A 13,837-nucleotide genomic window follows, 5' to 3' on the forward strand; every position below is an offset into this window, starting at 1 on the left:
ACACACACGTGTCATTATTTAACGTTTGCTTTCCATGCTGGCATGGGATGGATACTTTGACAGGAGCCAGTAAGGGTCCTTGGGTGTTTTTGAGGTGCACCAGGCATCTCAGTCCTACAATCACTGTAAATGAAGTCTACCTAATGTTACTCCAGACATTTGTTTCACCATCACCATTGAATGTCTGTTATCCAAGCTGCCATGTGAGTATTTATAGGCCAATGTTATTGAAGACATCACTTGAGTATACAACCAATCACAGTATATCATATACAGGTCACAAATTTACAGAATCTAGCTGATGTCTACTTAAACAATGAAAGGTAAAAGTGACTGCAGTGAGATTTTTAACAGGGTATAAAGGGACATAGGTGCACGTGTCCATGTGCTTAAGAAATTCACTTCCCAACCACATGGTTTTGGGTTCAGTCCCACTGTATGGCACATTGAGCAAGTGTCTTCTTCTATAGCCTCAGGTCGACCAATGTCTTGAGAAAGGAAACTGAAAAAAGCCCAATGAATATATGGTAGGTGTCCCCACCTTCCATCCTTGTGTTTGAAATCACATCACTATATTTATAAACAAACATTACTGTCATACAAGCAGTGTCCTTTGTTTCCAATCATCCGTGAAAACAGATCTGGCCATGAGGAAATATTACTTCACCACCACTGAAACTGCAATCATAACTTTTTCATTTAAGATATTTCATATCTTTAAAAAAAATCAATTACATATCAATGAATAGTTGTGTGTACACGTATTAATATACGAGTGAATGAAAGCTTCCCTATTTATATAAATGTATACATACCAAGTGTATGAATGTATGTACCATCAATCATTTTAATGACCCCTTTTTCATCCTTACAGAGAAAATTCTTTGTGGCAGATTTTCTATGATCAGATGCCCTTCTTGTCATCACCTCTCACCTGTCTCCAAGCAAGGTAATATTTCTCCCCATGGCTGGATATGAGGTTTTCACAGAAGATTGGACACAAAGGACATTCCTTGCATGACAGGGATACGCATTTACAATTACAGGGTGATGTCAAGACAAGGGAATACAAACAAGCACACATACACACAACAGCCTTCTTTCAATTCCAATCTACTCAAAAGGCTATATATACACACACACAAACACACGTGTGAAGTTGTGTGAATGTGCGTGAGTGTAGAAATAGTAGGCTTAGTCACCCATTTTATTACCACCACCTTGTACTTTGACTGCTCTTAATGAGGTCCACTCCCAATCATCATGTTCAGGTCATTTCTCTAATCTGAGGATAACTTCTACACATCATTATGGGCAGATGTGTAGCATTACTTCTCAAGCACATGGTCCCAATTCAGTTCCCCAAGTTGATCAAAACCTTGTCAGTGGATTTGGTAGATGGAAACTGAAAGACTGCCCTTCTGGGAGTAAAGAAATAAGAAACTGAAAGACTGTTGTATGTGTGTGTATGCTTGCGTGCATACGCACTTGTCTTTTTCTTGACATCACATGATAGTTGCAAATGATTGTCGTACAAGCAGTGTCATTATTTCTAATATATGTCTGGCCCATGGAGAAATATTACCTTGCTTGGAAACAGCTGTAGAAAACCTACTTCAATGAATTACATCCAATCTACGCAAGCATGGAAAACTGAACATCAGAATGATCTTGTGTGTCTGCATATATGTGTATATATTTATTATGAACTCTCCCCTTGTTAGATGACGATTCTGCAATTTCTTGCTAAACAACCCCACAGCTGATTTGCTTATAGTGAATAAATGTTTGAGTTCACATAATCTCATTCCCTCCATCAAAGAGACATTGCCTGTACAGGTGCACAAATGTGCCACATGTCTGATGTTGAAATGATCATAGAGCAACATAAAATGAAGTATTTTGCTCAAGAATACAATACACTGCTTGGTTTGGAAATCAGAACCATGATTTAATTATCATGAGTACAACATTCTAACCACTAGGCTGGAGAGAGTAAAACCTAAATTAAATTCATCTTCACAATAAAGTGTCATACCATTAATAAATGTTCTGTTATTTTTAAATCTGCTTACAAACACACACACACACACATCATCATCATTTAATGTCCATTGTCCATGCTGGCATTAGTCGGACAGTTTGACCAGGGCTGGTAAGCTGGGAGGCTGAACCAGGACTCTAGTCTCATTTAGCATGGTTCTCTATCTATCTATCTATATATCTATATATATATACACACACACACACACATTTTTGCTTTGTACTTTCCTAAGTTACCTTGGGTCAGATTCAATACAGTTTCACTCCAGTTATAAATTTGTCCATGGTAGTCATAATGAGAATCAAATATCCTGAGATCAGTCTTTGCCACTTTGGTCCAGGTCTTCTTCCGTACTCTGACACTTTCATTTAAAGATCTTCACAAACGTCACCTGTTCTTACCATTGCAATCTTATCTTTTCTCTCAACACACTTGAGCTGTCATTCATACAGACTGACACTGCATATCCAGTGGAATGTTCTCGTGTCATTTTTTTTTCTTCCAGTGTCGCTATTCAGTGCTACCATGCAACACCACATCTTCTACTCAAACTTCATTAAATTTACATAAAAATAGCCATTTCTCAATAACAAAGGTAACACACTGATCAGGTCACCTACATAACAAAGGCTATTAATTAGTTCTAATATCCTAATTAATAATCCTTCTGAACAATTGAGAGACTTTATCTCTTAAGTGCTCTTACTACGACCTAATCCAGTGCATCTGCTACATTTGAAATCCTTATCAATCAGCCTGCTCATGATCCCACTGTGCCTCATTGATCTTATTCCTCAATCTCACCTTATTGATAACATCCATGTGCTCTCACTAGCCATACTTTTACCCCACACAGGTACACACAAACACACACCACTTGAAAGGTGAATGAAGAGGTTGCTATTACTAAAATCAACCCTACTTTATCTAAGGCACACTACACACCCACGCACATACTTTCTTACCATTATTAAAGTGGTAAGCAGAATTGTTAGCATGTTGGTCAAAATGCTAAGAGGCATTTCTAATGGCTTTTTATGTTCTGGGTTCAAATTAGCCTTTCATCCTTCTGGAGTAAAAGAAAATAAAGTACCAGACAAATACTGGGGGTCGATGTAATCTAGTAACCTATTCCTCTCAAAATTCTTGGCCTTGTACCAAAAATTTGAAACTGTCATTATACGCAATTTCAAGAATTTCCAATAAAACACAAATTTACTTTCCTTAACAAGTCTTAATTTATTCCTTTATATATGGAGTTTTCCTTTTGTCGTTTTTGGTGTTTGTTTTCTGATAAATAAATTACCCTCATTATTCAATTAGTGAAGTGATTGTCTCGGAGAAAATCATGGAACAACCGCCAAAATCAAAACAAGTAATATCACAAAAATAACTAAGAAATTTTCACTTGGCATAAGTCTTCATTAATTAGTCTACCTCAATATATTACAGCTATACAAGACAATGACAGTCTGTATGGTGCCTACAGATAGCAACCTTAACTCCCTCATACCACTCTAGCATCTTAGAATGTGGAGAAACACAAGACAATATATATATATATACATCTGTGCGTGCATGTCAAAATTCAAGATAATTTAGTCTTGTATTGAAATTGTGGCAAGAAAAACCCTAAGTATTCCAAACTAAAATGTGCACGCATAAGGGCGGCGAGATGGCAGAAATGTTAGCATGCCAGGCAAAATGCTTAGTGGTGTTTCGTCTGTCATTATGTTCTGAGTTCAAATTCCGCCGAGGTCAACTTTGTCTTTCATCCTTTCGGGGTTGATAAATTAAGTACCAGTTGCATACTGGGATTAATCAAACTCACGGGCCCACTCTCCAAAAATTTTGGGCCTTGTGCCTAGTAGAAAAATAAGATGTGCACACATATATGAATGTGTGTGTGTGTGTGTGTGTGTGTGCTTCCCAATCACATGGTTCCAGATTCAGACCCACTCTACAGTACCTTGGACAAGTGTCTTCTACTCAAGCGGACCCAAGTCTTGTAAGTGAGTTTGATAGGAAGTTCCATAATGAGTGTGTGACAGTGCTTATGATGATGACAAAAGAAAGAAAGAGAGAGAGAGTGCTTTGATGATGATGAAAGAGAGAGAGAAATGCGCTTATGTAAAAAGCATGTATACATTGTTGTTTAGCTCCAATTCTATACTGATAGCGTGGACCTATGTTAAAAGTAAGCATTCCCGCCATAACTGCACTGTCTTTTCATCTAGGAGAACCTTACAACCTTGCCTAATGTGTTTGCCCTTCCTTTAGAAAAAAAACTTTGCAGTTATTTCTAAAAAGTCAAGTATCCACATAGCAGTTCTCACTAACATGAGTGTCTATGTATGTTTACATAGGCACCTTGCATTCGCTTAGTTCCAGGTTCAATAGAGCTGCACAACCCTCCAAAGCCAAGAGTTGATTATCAGAGAAATTTAGTACACAGAAAAAAAATAAGCAAAAACCAGTTGTGTGTGTGAGTACATAAATGTGTATTTGTACTTAGACTTGTCTAAAAGCTGCCACTATTTGTGTTGTTCTTGGGGCTCCATAACATAGTGGTTCAAAAAAATGGAGAACAATGCAATCAATCAAACTTTTGAAGCTATGCCCTAACATGGCCAAAGTCAAATTCATCACTGACACAAAGAAAACAATAATGCAAAAAGGATGAGAGCTAAATATACACAGAAGAGCATAGGCTTGAAACGTCAGACTCTTCCATTTTTACTAAGCGTCAAACTAATAATACACCTTTGCTGTTTCCTCATCTGTTTTTGTTGTATGTTTTTTTGGACAATTTTGAACCGCGTGCATGAATATAAAGCACGTATGTGTATATATTATATGAGAAATATTACAAGTTTATATCATTTGTACCCTACGTACGTTTCACCTTTGTGGTTATTTGAATCTTCTACAAGGAACGTTCCAAGTGTGATTGGATGCTGGTCGTCAACAGTTTATCAGACGAACACTTTACTGCATCATGATAGGAGCTCTAAACTCATCCGTAGCAGTCGTTCATCAAACAGTACACACATTTTATATATACCACTAAATAACGACTCAAAATGCTTTTCAGTGTATATGCGCCACATATTCGTACAAACGTATAAGCATATATACTCACACACACAAATATGTAAAAGAAATGGTAAATCTTACCAAAGAAATGTTGGATATACTTGAAAAGAAAGGGTACGAATCACAATGAGACAGAATACTCTATGTAGTCGATCGATTCGCTAGAACTGCCAAATCTACCGCAGATGACACCCTGATGTCTTAAGGAAGAACACATTGGCTAATGTAGTCCCTACGAATATATGACGAGGTGGTCTTGACCTATAACGCATTGGTCATAGGTCAACACGATCTTGACAGACCAAGGGTTAAACATGGCATTTCTAGTTGGACTGCTGCTTAGTATAACGAGATAGTGTAATCGTGTGTGTGTGTGTGTGTGTGTGTGTGTGTGTGTGTGTGTGTGTGTGTGTGTGTGTGTGTGTGTGTGTGTGTGTGTGTGTGTGTGTGTATATATGTACACACACACACATACACATATATATATATATATATATATATATATATATATATATGTACACACACACACACACATACATATATATCATGGAATTATCATAGATGCAGACACAGATAATTTATAAGGATATAAAATGTACCCAGGTAATGCAGATGTGTATGCACCCGATTAATGCAGATATATGCATTTAGTTAATCGTACAGTTAATGCAGATAACTATCTTCACCCAAGTAATACAGATACGTATTTCCCCTATTATTGCAGATATAATATACCCGGTTACATATTTTCCATACACCTGCATGAACAGTAAATATAATTCATATCAAGATATTAAATGCATAAATGAACCGAAGATAAAAATGTACGCAATTATTTATACGTGTACATGAGAATATATCGATATTAAATGTATGCAGATTATATATATATATGTGTGTATATATAAATATATACATATATATATATATATACACACACATATATATTACACCTAGTTATTGTGTATGTGTATACATAGATTAACTATATATTATATATAGACTGTTATTCTTCAGTGTGTGTGTGTATATATATGTGTGTGTGTGTGTGTGTATATATATATGTGTGTGTGTGTGTGTATTAAATACATAAATGAACCCAATTATGTGTGTGTGCGTGTGTGTGTGGAGATATATTTCAATAGACAAGTGTACGTTGAACAAAGAGAGAAGTTGGCAGTCCTCGTGTTGTAATTAGTGGAGACAGATGAGAAAAGTAGTAAATACAAGATTATTATTATTATTAGTGTGCGGCAGGAGAGTAGTGATGCAGAAGTGTCAAGGAGCCATATTAACGAAATCACCTAACAAAAGACGGGTATAAAAGTGAGGTTCTTACCTTAAATGATAAACTGAAATTACAGCAAGGCAGAGAAATAGTGAAGTAGCAAGATTTCTATGGTGAGACACAGAAAGACGAGCAATTAAGATGCTGTGAACAATGGCGCTGACTAATAATGTAAAGACGATGTATACTGCACGGTGGTTGGTTGATTGGAATTTTAACGACGAATTTCATTGGCTGATTCGATTGATCTCGAACATTTCACTTGGTAGTGTGAAAGGAGGTGGGGGTGTTGCTTCTGTTTACCTTGAAGGTTGTTAGAATTGTTGCCTGCTTATTGTTACATCGTGCTTGTTGTTAAAATTTCTTGTCTGTGTTAATATTGTGAACTGTTATCCTCCCCCAACGGGAAAGGATATATAAATTGTGTTTACTGCTTGCGGTTAAGTTTGAACCGCGTTCCCCTTCGGAACAAAAATTGTGGAATTTTTTAATATTTTTTTTTTTAATATTTATAAAATAAATGTCTTCTGTTGAAGAACAAAATAGAAAAAAATAAAAATGAATTTTCCCTCCGCTGTTGGTGGACGTGAAACGATTACATTAAAAATGTAAGACATTCAGGCTTACTATGGAATGATTACTGAGGAAAACGACGAAAGCAAGATAACACCACCAAGTGAAATAAAGGAACAAGACAAAAAGGGGGAAAAGACAATTATATATAAAACATACGATGTAGAAAAGAAAAGACTAGAGTTTTTTGAAGAAAGCACAGTTGAAAGGTGTCTCGGTCCGGTGGTGAACGAGATAAAGTACTTAGCCCGAGGCACAAGATACGCCACCATTGAAGCAAGGTTCGAGTCGATTGAGAAGGCAAGAGAGTTCTCAAATCGAACCTTGCAATGTGGAAACGTCATGCTTCTGCCTCTATATCTGGGACGCAGAACGTCCCAGATAAAGATAAAGAACATCCCCCTAGATGTGGTAGTGACATGGATCGTTGCCACACTCCTCTACAAGAGAGAAGACAAAATAATATCGTTCAGATCTCCAGAGACACCCCACAGAATTAGCGGGGTCAAACTCTGGAGATCCTAGCACAAGCAACAAGTCAGGATTTGGAAGGTTTACCCGAGACGATACACGTAGAAGAATCAGTATTGGCAGTACATGTGGAGGGAAGAAGACCCAGGTGCTTTCATTGTGGAAAAAAGGGCACCTGAGGTCAAAATGCCCAACAACAAAAAAAAAGAAGGAAGCAGACGAGGAAGAGAAAAACGAAGAGACGGTCCCCCCAGCCACGGAGACTGTGACAGAGCGGGCGACCACCTCCACTTTTGAAACTGAGAAGCGGCACTTCCAGCCAAGGAGGCCGTTACACAGCAAGCGACCGCTTCTATTGGTGAGAAATCAGAGTCATTTGTGACACCGTCTACTGAAAATATGGGCTTCCAGACGGTGTCACGTAAGAGAACCAAAAGAATGGAGTCGTCCACCAATACACAGGAAGCGGTTCTAGAAACCAAAATTATCAAGAAACCCGAACTGAAGGGAAAAGGCAAAAAGAAAGAAAACCAATTTATATAGATGACGATCGATATTCCTGAAAGAGAAGACACCGCGACAATCGCATACAAAACCAGTAATAAATATCTGGATGGGGTCATTGGGCCTCATCACAATACGTTACTAGATGTCAATGACAATAAGATGAGCCCGGTAACGTTGGGAAGAATCTCCCGAAAACTATACAACGAACTCAAGAACGGGCACCCAAAGGATATAGCAGAACTGAAGGAACTACCGAAGGTATTTAACCCGCCGGTTGAACCATTTTTGTACGAAAGAAAGGAGGGTGGGGGGAACTTGTGTCAGAAATAATGAGAATAATCCCCCTCGAAAGATAAACGAGCAGGTAAGCTCGAATTTCCTTCTCTTTCGTGTTTGACATGGCTACGCTATGCATTGCGTGTTTAAATGTCTGTGACCTGGGTTCGAAGAGGAAGCAGGCTTGCCTCCTCGACGACCTCAGGTCACACAGAATTGATATTATGGTTGCTACAGAAACCAGGCTGGACAAGCTGCAGGCCTTCTCGACTCTCCTGAATGGCTATGAGAAAATCATGTCTCCTAGCCGGGAGCGGGGAGTAGAGGTGTTGTAGTTTTGCTCCGGAAAAGCTTGGCCCTGCAGACACGTACGATCTTCGTGGACCCAGAAGACGAGTCGGTCGTTCTGGATCTGATAAACAGAGGTAAGGCCTTCAGGTTGGTTGGCATCTACGCGCCTTGCAAGCCAGACAGACAGGATGACTTCTATCGACGCCTGGAGAACTTTCTTGTGACATCAAGGACACTAGTTTTGCTAGGTGATTTTAACGCTATTCTGGATGCACGCCTGGATAGCGTAGGCTCGAATGTTAGGAAGAGTAACTCACGCCTCATCAATCTGCTAAAGCGATTTAGGCTGGCAGATCGATACAGACTTGATAATCCGAGCGTTCCGGATCTATCAGGTCTTATATAGACAGGATAATAGTAAATACTAGAGATAAGTCTAGTTTTTATCTATGTACCCTACACGAATCACAAATTAGTGACGCGTAGGCTGCATATAGATAAGGTTCATAGACAGGGATGTGGCTATTGGAAGTTAAACAAGTCCCTATTGGATTGAGAAACTTACCGTAGCCAGATTAAGGTGTTAGTAATGAGGGCACTAACTGGCTCTGTGATTAACAACCGGTGGTTGAGTGCCCTCAAAAGAACCATTCGACTTGAGTCGATTAGATTTAGCAAGCAGTTAAGTCTAGAGCAGATTAGAGTAGAAAGGGAATTAGTTAAGGCATTAGAAGAGGCACTGAGGATGGGCTCTGCACCCCAAGTGTTGGTGGCGAGATCGGCCCTGGACCGACACCTCAATGCCAAACACGAAGGATGCAGAGTCCGGGCTAAAATACGTGCACTGGGCCGCAATGGTACCAACGCTGCCGGGTGGGCTCGCTCGGAAGAAACCCGACGTGGCGTGGAGGCTATGATAAGGTTTGTGGTAGACGAGCATGGACAGGAGATCCAAGGACAAGAAGAGATGTGCAAGGCCTTTTGCGAGCACTTTGTCGCGTTGTTCGGGAGGAGCAGGGCGCTGGACCATGGGGATGCCTTCCGGCGGCCCGCGTCTTTCGGCGCGTAACGCTGAGCGCTGTGAAGGGCCGATCACGGCCGAGGAGGTTATAGAGGTGCTTTCCGAGTGCCCCGGAGACAAGTCGCCAGGATTGGATAGTCTACCTTACGAATTTTATAAAAATATGCCAGACTTTTTCGGGAACTCCCAAATCTGTGAGCCGAGGAGTGGTGACACTGATCAGGAAGGACCCGAGCAAGGGGAATAAAATTAATAATTTTCGGCCCATAGCTCTGCTAAACACAGAGTTAAAGATTTTGGCCAAGTTGCTAGCTAAGAGAGTGAGGATTGTCGTGGGCGACCTGGTGGGAGGGGCACAGACATGTGCCATCCCAGGAAGATACATGACAACCTTCACCTCATTCGCTACACCATAGAGTGGGTTGGTAAAGTTCCTGGCAAAGGGGGGAGGGGCACTGGTGAATTTAGACCAGTCTAAGGCATTTGATAGGGTCGACCATCGCTATCTGGCGGCGGTCCTCCGGGAGGTTGGATTGGACCCGACTTTCTGAGGCTGGATCGAAGCTATGTATTGCAACATCGAATCTGGGTGAATAGGTTCTTCTCGAACCCCTTCGCGATCGAGCGTTCGGTTCACCAGGGCTGCCCTCTGTCCTCGCTGCTGTATGTATTGGCTCTTGATCCACTGCTGCGGAGGTTGGGGACTATGGGGGAAGACTCGCGCGATCTGTGTTACGGTAGAAGTGCGACGGCATATGCGGATGATGTTACCATCATCATGTCTGACAAAGGGCAGCTACCTCGTGTAGAAGACGCCATCAAAGGATACGAAGCGGTGGCAGGGGTAAAAATTAACTAGGAGAAATCAGTCGGCTTGCAACTCGGCACCTGGCGTGGCAAGTCGATGCCTCCCAACAGCGTCGTCGGACGCTGGACGGAAGGCCCGGTTAAATTGCTCGGAATTTGGTTTGGACCAGATCTCCAGGTGGAGAAAAACTGGAGCGAGGTGACGGGCAAGATGATGGCCATAACCCAGACCTGGTCTGGTAGGACGTTATCTTTGCTAGGAAGGGCCGAGGTTATACAGGTGTTTATAGCATCTGTGATAACCTACCGTCTAACCGTCGTGCCTTGCCTCGGTTTGTGGATGACCAAGTTGAAACGGATCCTTTCTCGCTTTTGGTGGAAAGAGAGAACGCCACTTGTGAGGTGCTCCATCTGCTGTCAAAAACCCTTAAAAGGTGGGCTGGGGATGCCTTGGTTGATGATGCGCAAGTACGCGTTGAGGCTGAGACATCTCTGGTGCTACCTAGATGGTGAGCAGGTGTGGTCACCGCATGCCAAGCGACTTTTTCCACAACTGAAGTCCCCCAGGGACCTAGGTACATGGATCAAGCGGAGACCTAGGTTGGGAGAATGGCAGAGAGAATGCAGACAAGCACTCACTCTGTTCTCTCGGACGAGCAATACCGGCAGCGAGGTTACCACTGCGGATTTTTATAGGGGGTTGGTAGAGCATAAGTCCGACGATGTCCTGGGGGAGACTCTGTGCTTCGATGAGGAGCAACTGACCAACCTGTTCGGAAGTACATTCGGGCCGAGGTATCTGAATAACTTCCAGAAATCCTTGGCTTGGTTGTGCTACCGATCGGCCTTACCGGTTCGAGAGAGGTTGTCTAGACATGGTTTTGACGCCTCCCCATGATTAAGATCGTACCGACTTCTTCCTTCAACAAGGAAAAGAAGGCATCGTTTTTCTGCGTAGTAGCCATACCGAAAGATACGGTATGGACGACACGAGCGAAAGGGATTGAGACTGGTCACTTCATCTCCGGACACGGGTTGGTACGCTATTTCAACTTCCACCTGTCGAGAAAGATCCGTCTGGAGAAAAAGTGCTTGTCGCAAAGTACGTTCGGGAAAAGATGGATTTCTGTGGTAAGGAAGTTGAGAATGAATGGGGCCGTGTTAGAATAGGCGGTCAGGACGAAAAGAAGGAAAAAACCAAAGGAAAAATAAAAAACAGGCGGGTTAAATATAAAAAATAACCCGGAACATTATTTTATTAATTTTTAATTGTATATATTTTTATTTCACTCTCATCCAATTTCTTAAATTTTTTCCATTTCATTACAACCCAAACGATTTTGTAAGAATGTAAGTGTTCGTCCCTTGTAGTGTCCCCTCTATGTATACCTTTTACAGGTAAATAAAGAAATTCTTTCGCTTTAGACAGATCACAACTGTTGTTGTTTTCGTTGGTTTGACTCAGACCGCGGGACTTTCTGATTGACAATCGCAAACGAAAAATTACCTTCAATTCTTTTGTCGTACGGGCCGCTTCTCGAAAAAGGTTGCCCATGCTAAACGGGATCGGACAGGCCTCTGATCAAAAGCGTTTCAGTCGTGACCATCCAACCTTTTTTTTTTATTTTTATCATTATTATGCATATTTACGACTATATCTTTCTTGTGCCTTTTTGAAATTTCAAAACTGTTAAATGTAATTTGAAGGAGATCTGACTGTTATTTCGAGTCGGTTAAGAAGCTATATAGAAACTTCTACTTCAGATCATCGCTACTGAATTAAGGAGAAGGAGATTGTGAGCTTCATTGCTCCTTTCTCTCACGTTGCAAATCCAAATCTACAAATCGAATTTCGTTCCTCGTACGATTCATCACTACATATCGGCTGTGTCGTATGGCTACATGGTATAACCCGATAGTAAAGCAGAGCTGTAGTAACAACTTGGACATCGGTTCCGACTACACACCATGGGACTGCATAGTTATGGTAAATTTTGATCCTTTCACCCTCACGATTTTCACTTAGGAAAAAAAAAACCTCGGATTTTTTGCGTGGAATCAAGTACCCTGACCTCCTAATATCCTGCTGCAAACTCCTTATTAGGAGTTGAGGGTACTTGATTCCATGCAAGAAATCCGACTCCCCCCCCCCTTAGTGAAAATCGTGCGGGTGAAAGAATCAAATAATACCATAGTTATAGCTGGCTCTAGGTCATACAACTCCTTTATAAACCAATGAATGAACCTCAATGACTTGCTATAAATAGCCGCCAAATGTCCCTTAAATCTGGATCTGTTAGTCTGTCACCCGTGCGCACACACATATACACCTACACATTACTTTACTATAACTAAATAGTTTGTCATTGACCTAAGCATGTTCTAATAAAGCAATCTGTCAACATTGTTATCATTCTCTCTGTGCCTCTAGCTCTCTCTCTCTCTCTCTCTGTGTATGTGTGCATGTGTGTGTGTGTGCGCATATAAAGACGAAATGGAATAAGCTGGACAAGAGGAGACACATGGGACAGAGTCACTGATGAGTTCACGAGATGTGTGACAAAAGAACTTTGACAGACGTAAGAACTGGAAATAGTACAAATAAAAACGAAAGTGAAGATCGAATATCATGATCTTCATCATCATTATCATCATCATTTAATGTCCATTGCACCAGGCTCCAGTCTGATTTGGTATGGTTTCTATGGCTAGATGCTCTTCTTAACACCGACCACTTTACAGAGTGTACTGGGTGCTTTTTGCACGACACCGCACAAACATCATTACGTGACACCTACAGTGAGAGAAGAGAAACAGAAAGTGAAGAGATGAAGGACATAGACAAGGGAAGGAGGCAGAAAATGAGAGACAGAGAGATAGAGATGCAGACAAACTGATTGATAGATACTTAATATAGATAGGTAGATAAATAGATAGATACTTAGTTATAGATAGATAGATAAACAAGAACCAGTCAACCCTCTCCCACGAAAATTTCAGGCCAAGTGCCTATAGTAGAAAGAATGGATCTTTTTTAAAACGGATGTATCAAAGTTTCTGTTTTTAGATATTCGTATAATATAAACAAAACAAAATACGAATCTTTACCAATTCTTGAGGAATTTCAATTGAGCAATGTTCTAATGTTAAGAAAATTGAAATATCCGAAAAAAGATTATTTCAAATTTTCCACTCATTCACACCCTTCTTACGTCCCAGAATTTTGGTTAATAAAAGAAATTTCAATTGGAATTCTGCGAGACAAAATTAAATAAATAAAAAATAATTTGCTGCAAACCATCAGATTGTGTAAGGGAGGTAACTTCTATCTCCCTCGCCCGATGAATTGCTCTTAAATGGAGAATTGGAGTGACTCCGGAGGCTGTCGAATTCCCATTTGTCGGACACAATGCTTATCGGTATTTTTTCCTGATTCATTATGTTCTGGGTTCAAATTCCATCC

At 40.7% G+C, this 13,837-nt stretch overlaps 1 protein-coding gene across 1 annotated transcript in view; it reads right to left on the reverse strand.

Moving 5' to 3' along the window:
- The window catches only part of LOC106880350 (chloride intracellular channel protein 2), a 25,428-nt gene extending 12,939 nt beyond the window's left edge, over positions 1-12,489 (reverse strand). The window contains 1 exon segment of the mRNA XM_089342878.1: positions 6,480-12,489. The gene's annotated coding sequence lies outside the window, so the exon portion shown is untranslated.
- Positions 12,490-13,837: the final 1,348 nt, after the last annotated feature.

Source organism: Octopus bimaculoides, chromosome 26 (genome assembly GCF_046866305.1).
Source record: "Octopus bimaculoides isolate indiv1 chromosome 26, ASM4686630v1, whole genome shotgun sequence".
NCBI lineage: Eukaryota > Metazoa > Mollusca > Cephalopoda > Octopoda > Octopodidae > Octopus > Octopus bimaculoides.